Genomic DNA, 7,112 nt, shown 5'->3' on the forward strand with positions numbered 1-7,112 from the left:
GGGGTGGCTGAGTGGCTCAGTGGGTTAAGCGTCTGACTTCAGCTCAGGTCATGATCTTGTGGTGAGTTTGAGCCCCCTGTCGGGCTCTGTGCTGACAGCTCAGAGCCTGGGGCCTGCTTCAAATCCCAAGTCTCCCTGTCTCTCTCTGCCCCTACCCCACTTGTGCTCTTGCTCTTTCTCTTTCAAAGATAAACATTAAAAAAATTAAAATTCTTAATTTTGATGAAAAATCATGTTTCATACTGTTATAGCAGAAAAAGACTTCAGAATTTATACAGATTCCATAGGGGAGAAGTGTGGGGAAAGAAAACAAGACCAAGCTGAAAATTTAAATTGCATTCCTAATCTGAGATTTTTTTTTTAAGATTTTTAAAGTTTATTTTATTTATTTATTTTGAGAGAAAGAGAGCACAGGGGAGCGGCGGAGAGAGAGGGAGAGAGGGAATTCCAAGCAGTCTCTGTGCTGTCAGCGCAGAGCCCAGCATGCGACTTGAACTCATAAACTATGAGATCGTGACCTAAACCGAAATCAAGAGTCAGACACTTAACAGACTGAAAACCAGGTGCCCCCCGCTAATCTGAGTTTCAATCTTTGAAAGTTACAAAGAAAAGATAACGGGGGCACCTGGGTGGCTCAGTTGGTTGAGCATCTGACTTCAGCTCAGGTCATGATCTTGTGTTTTGTGAGTTCAAGCCCCACATTGGGCTCTGTGCTGTTAGCACAGAGCCTGTTTCGGATCCTCTGTCTCCCTTTGTCTCTGTCCCTCCCCTGCTTATGCTCTCTCAAAAAAATAAATTAAAAAAAGAAGAAGAAGAAGAGTTACAAATATCCCCTTCTGCCTAAGGAATCTCAGTCACAGATGGTGTCTGCTCTGGATAGGTGGGGAATATGGCTGGAGGGGGTACAAAGATGGTGAAAAAATTCTCTAGTCATAAACTGCTTTCGTAAGCAGAAATTTTCCTAGAAGGGATTAAAGAGATGTGCGGTATGTTGTGTACACCCTGGCACAAAGACTTGGCCTTAGCACTGACAGCCCTGTGGCCCAAGAATCCCCCAGTCCTAAGCACACTGGAGAACCCACTTGAGTTCTGGAGGTCAGAGGTCTGAAAATCCCACTAAAGCCAAGCTGTTGGCAAGGCCGCATTCCTTTCTGAAGGTTCTAGAGAAGAATCCATGTTCTTGTCTTTTCCAACTTCTAGAGGATTCCTAGGCTCATGGCCCCCTTCCATCTTCAGAGCCAGTAATGGCCTGTCGAGTCTTTCTCACACCACTCTGACACTTCCATCTCCCTCTTCCTCATTTAAAGGACCCTTGTGATTACATTGGACCTGCCTGGATAATCCAGTGTAATCATTTTAGCAACTTATTAGCAAACTTAATTCCATCTGCAACCTTAGTAGCCTTGCTTGCCATGGTATCAACATTCACAGGCTCCAATAATTAGGATGTGGACATCTTCGGCAACCATTACTCTACTTATAACCACACTCCCCTTTTTCCTTCATAGAGATTTCCCTAGTAAATCTCTTTCACATCTAGTCCTGCCTAAGCATCTGCTTATTTGAGGACTCCACGAACACAAGTGGTGCTGGGAGTGGTCTGAGGAAACAGGTTTTGAGGCTGCCTTACAGCCAAAAACAACACCATTGTGAGTGGCACATGGGGCATGGGTATTCCCTAGCACAAAGCAGTTGTGACCTTGAAAAAAAATTCCAGGTACAGGAACTTTGAAAGATATGGACGGAACATATCTATAAAATGGTAGACCCACTTCTCTAAGTATATATATACCAAGAGAAATGAAAACTTGCATCCACACAAATGTTCACAGCTACGTTGTTCATAATAGCAAAAAAAGTGGAAACAGCTTAAATGTTCAAGTGAAAAATGGATAAACAAAATGTGGCATATCCATAAAATAGAATGTGATCTGGTCGTAAAAGGAACCAAGTACTAATAAATGCTGCAGCATGGATATAGTGGGTTGAAAGGTGTCTCTCCAAAAGATACGTCCATGTCCTCACTCCTGGAAGCTGTGAATGTGACCTTTGGAAAAAAGGTCTTTGTAGATGTACTTATGGATTTTGAGATAGATCATCCTGGATTATCTGGTTGGCTATAAATTCAGTGACATATCCTTACAAAAGACACAGAAGAAAGACAGGGAAAACAGGAGAAAACCATGTGAAGACAGATAGAGGTTACACTGACGCCCCACATCAGAAACTGGAAGAGGCAAGGAAGGATTCTATACTAGATGTTTTGGACAAAGTATGGCCTTGCAGACACCATGATTTCAGAATACTGGCTTCTAGAACTGTGAGAATAAATTTCTGTTCTTTTAAGCCACCAAGTTTGTGTTACTTATGATAATTAGTTGCAGCAGCTCTAGGAAACTAATATAACGGATATAACTGAAAACATTTTGCTAAGTGAAAAAAGCCAGTCATAAAAGACAACATATGATTCATTTTTTAATTTTTATTTTCTTATACTTTTTTAAGACTTTTTTTTTTTTTTTGAGAAGGAGAGCAAGCAGGGCAGCGACAGAGTGGGGGTGGGGGGCAGAGGATCAGAAGCGGGCTCCATGCAGACAGCAGAGAGCCCAATGAGGGGCTCGAACTCACAAACCATGAGATCGTGACCCAAGCCAAAGTTGGACACTTCACTGACTGAACAATCCAGGCCCCTCTTTAATTCCATGTATATGAAATGTCCAAAAGAGGAAAATCTATCAAGACAAAAAATAGGTTAGTGGTTACCCAGGGCCAAAGGGTTGGAAAGAAATGGAGAGTAACTGCTAGTGGGTATAGGGTTCCTTTCTGGGGTAATGAAAATGTCAAAATTGATCGTGCTGATAGTCGCACAATTCTGTGAATTTCTAAACAATTGAATTGTCCACTTTAAACAGGCACATTATATATAAATTGTATTTCAATAATGCTGTTTTAAAAAGCTATCTGGGTACTGCAAAGTTGTATCTTTATCCTGGATTGGGATAATGAGAAAGTGGCAGAGGTTAACAAGCAGCAAAGGTTAAGTGCTACAGGACCTCTTTGGAAGTTCACACAGAGGCCCTAACCTGCAATGGAAGAGCAGAAACTGAAAGAATAAATTGAAGATCTGATAGAGTTGCAGAGTGCCAGGGATGTTTAAGTGCTCAGCCAAGGCAAGTATACTATCCCAAGTTCAGGGCCACTGAGAATATCTAGACACTAAGATAAGATAGGGACATCAGGTTGTATACCCGTGAGGATGTCAATTCTGCAGACCCCACTAAATCCTCATGGGTGTAGCTCTGTAGGCCCAGCCTTCCCTCATAAGTACTAGCACGTACCCCATGCTGGAAGACTTTGCAGAGGCTTCTCCCAGGCAAGGCAATAGGTGTCCCCTCAGGAGCTGCACCCACATCCTCTCTTAGCTGCCTGGCTAATAATTTGGGTTAAATCCCACCATAACCAGGCGGGGGATGTGCTGGGCTTCATAAAGGACGAAGAGATTAAGTACCAAACAAGCTGTAATAAGTAGTATGTACAGGCACAAGCTAGGGTGAGTAGCTTTGGGACTGGATCTTAAGCGGCTTGATCAAGTGAGATGTTGTGTAAGAGCGGATAAGCAATAACTCATTGATGTGGGGGGCATTTGGAGGGAAACAGGACTTAACAAGCAAGAGCCTTAGGGGATAGAGGCAATTTGCTGTTAGGTTGTATATCAGAACTCAGGAGAAAGCAATAGCCAATGCTGAGTGAAGCAGAAATGCCTGAGCTACATAAAACTGTAACACCAACTGTCCTACAATTCAATTTAATACAGCAAGTAACTTACCAAAGTTAGATAGACCCCACAGGTTAAGGGTTTCAGTCTCACATGACTACCCCCACTTCAGATACCAGCCACAGCCCCCAAATTCCCAGGCTACCTACACTTCTGTACAACTTGGGAATTCCCATGATCCTCTTTCAGGTTTGATATTTCACTAGAACGCTTCAGGAAAGTGCTATATGTATGATCCCTGGTTTATTATAAACGATAGACATGAACAACCAGATGAAGAGGTACATAGGGCAGCAAGATCTGGGGAGGTCAGCACAAGGTTTCCATGCCCTCTTGAAGCATGCCACCCTCTCAGCACATTGATATCTTCACCAACCAGGAAGCTCCCTGAACCTCATTTCAGAGTTTTTGTGTGGGGGTCTCATCATGTGAGCATGATTGGTTAAATCATTGCCTGTGTGATTGAATTCAGTCTCCAGTCTCCCCTCCTTGGAGGTTGTGGGGGACAAAGGAGGCAGGGCTGAAAGTTCCAACCTTCTAATCATGTGATTGTTTCCTCTGGAGATGAATCCCCTTCCTAAAGCTCTCTAGGCCTTCTTCCTGCAATGAGTCACCTCATTAGCATAAACTCAGTTGTGATTAACAGGGTTCATGAAAACAGACATTCCTATCTCTCAGGAAATTCTAAGGGTTTTAGGAGTTCTGTGCCAGGAACTGGGCACAAATACAAAGTACATTTTTCATACCACACCCTAACAGGTGACAGATGAAGGAAAAAGGAGACCAAGGGAAGTGTGCATGCTGGGCTGGATGTTTTATGCAAGGCCAGAAGACCCAACAGAGGACTACATTTCATGGGAGGGCCGAGAGAACACATCAAGACCAACACAAGCATAGCAAGGTTAAGTGGTTACAAGCAGAGATGGTTAAAAGAGCATTGTGTCCCTTGGAGAAAATTTGTCAGGTGAACAACAAGGGTGCTGCTTAAGATCTACAACCAGAAGAAGGCAAGAATAAAGGAGTTGGGGGATGGGAGCAATTGCCCCAGTCAAAACTCATAATCCCTTGATAGTTTCTAGATCTGGAGCCAACTGACTAAAGATGTGTAATGCCATGGAAAATATACCTACAATATTTCCCCATCTTTCTCCAATGGATCTAATGCCATTTCTTGAATGGGGAAAATGGAATTCCTGTGTATTATTCAAGGACTTTCAGACATAGAGTCTGAGTTGACACTGATACCTGGAGCCCCAAAACATCATCATAGCTAGCATTACAGTAGGAGTTTAGAGGGCCAGGTGATAAGTTTAATATCTGGCTCACAGGTGTGCACACTTAGCAGTGGTCATTTCCCAAGTCTCAGAGTGTATGATTGGAATTACACTTTCCTTTTCAGTACATTTTTAAAGTTTATTTATTTATTTTGAGAGAGAGAGAGAGAGAGCACAAACTAGGGAGGGACAGAGAGAGGGCGAGAGAGAGAATCCCAAGCAGGCTCCACACTCAGCATGGAGCCTGATGTGGGGCTAGATCTCACAAACCCATGAGATCATGACCTGAGCTGAAATCAAGAGTCGGATGCTTCACCAACTGAGCCACCTAGGTGCCCCATGATTGGAATTAATAACATGGCAGTAGGAATAACCCCCACATTACATACTTGGCATAAGGGATAAGAGCTATCATAGTATAAAAGTCCAAGCAGAAACTCCGAAACTGTCTCCAATCCCTCATTGAAGAGAGTAAACCAAAACCAATATTGTATCCTAGGAGAGATGCAGAGGGATAGTGCTACCACTCAGGATCTAAATGATGCAGGGATGGTGAACTCTATCATATTTCTGTTTGATTCACTCACTTGGCCCCTTCAGAAACTAGATGGATTGTAGTTGGAATCCATCTACAGTTGGAATCCATCCAATCTGTAGATGGATTGTAGATGGAAAATGTAGACTACTGTAAACTCACTCATACAGTAGCCCCAACCACAGTTGTTATTCTGGACCTCGTATTCCTTTCAGAACAGATTAATAAGACCTCAGGTACATGGTATGTCACCACTGACTTGGCAAATGCATTCCTTTCGATTCCAGTTGTGAAAGTGGATCAGAAGCAGTTTGTACCGTATTTATATATGGACAAAGCATTCATTTTGTTTTGCCTCGGGATTATATTAATTCTCCCACTCTCTGTCATATATTCTGAAAAGATCTGGTCCACTTGAACACCCCCAGAATATCTCATTGATGACATCATGCTAATTGGACATGATGGTGGCTGAAACGCTTTAGGCCTTGGTAAGACCACACGAATTGTCATCTCAGCGACGTTTTGGGGGAATCTAGTGGTCAGGGGCATGGGAAGATATTAGATCAGGAGTGAGAGACAAATTGCTGCATTTTGAATACCTTTTCACAAAGAAGAAAACACAGAAACTGGTAGGCCTCTTTGCGGTCTGGACGCAGCATAGTTTACACCACTGATTTCTCAATGAGTGTGGGGTGGGGGTGGGGTGGGAAAAGAATTCTTCTCCTCAGGGGATATTTGGCAATGTCTGGGGACATTTTTTTTGACATGTCAAAAGCTGTGCATATGTAATATATAGAATTCAATGAGTTAGGGGATAAGTATATACCTGTGAAACCATCACCATAGACCATAGACATACCCATCACCTCCCAAAGTTTCCTCCTCTTTCATTATTACTTATTTTTTTGTAAGAACACTTAACACAAGATCTACCCTCTAAGCAAATTTTTAAGGATACAATGCAGTATCATTAGCTATAGACACTATGTTACTAATAGATTCATCTGGAGACATTTTCGATTGTCACAACTAAGGATGCTCCTGGCATCTAGTTGGCAGCCTTCGGGAATGCTACTAACCATCCTACCATACACAAGAGAGACCCCCACCACAAAGAATTATCCAACCCAATATGTCCATAGTACCCTGTCTTACACTGAGTATTCCTTTCGTCCATATACCTTGGTGACACTGAAGAATGCAAGACTTAAGTTGGCCCAGAGCAGATGAGTTGTGCAGTAGACACAGGCTGTGTGTTAAGAAGCCCCGCTGCTTTGGTCCTAGGATCCACTAGATACCATGGTATTAGTGGTAACAGTGGTGGGGGAAAGTTGTCCTTGGATCTTAGGGCAAGCCCCAGTAGGAGAATCACAGTGCAGGCCCGTGGCGTCCTGATGTTGAATCTCCCATCAGAAGGCTGCCTGTAGAGCAGTCCTACGATAGACAGAAATGACTCGGTTTTAATCACTCATTCTATGCTCAGGCATTGGCTGGACACAGCCTGGCAGACACAAGGCCTTGGTGT

The sequence above is a fragment of the Lynx canadensis genome, chromosome B4 (assembly GCF_007474595.2).
Source record: "Lynx canadensis isolate LIC74 chromosome B4, mLynCan4.pri.v2, whole genome shotgun sequence".
Classification (NCBI taxonomy): domain Eukaryota; kingdom Metazoa; phylum Chordata; class Mammalia; order Carnivora; family Felidae; genus Lynx; species Lynx canadensis.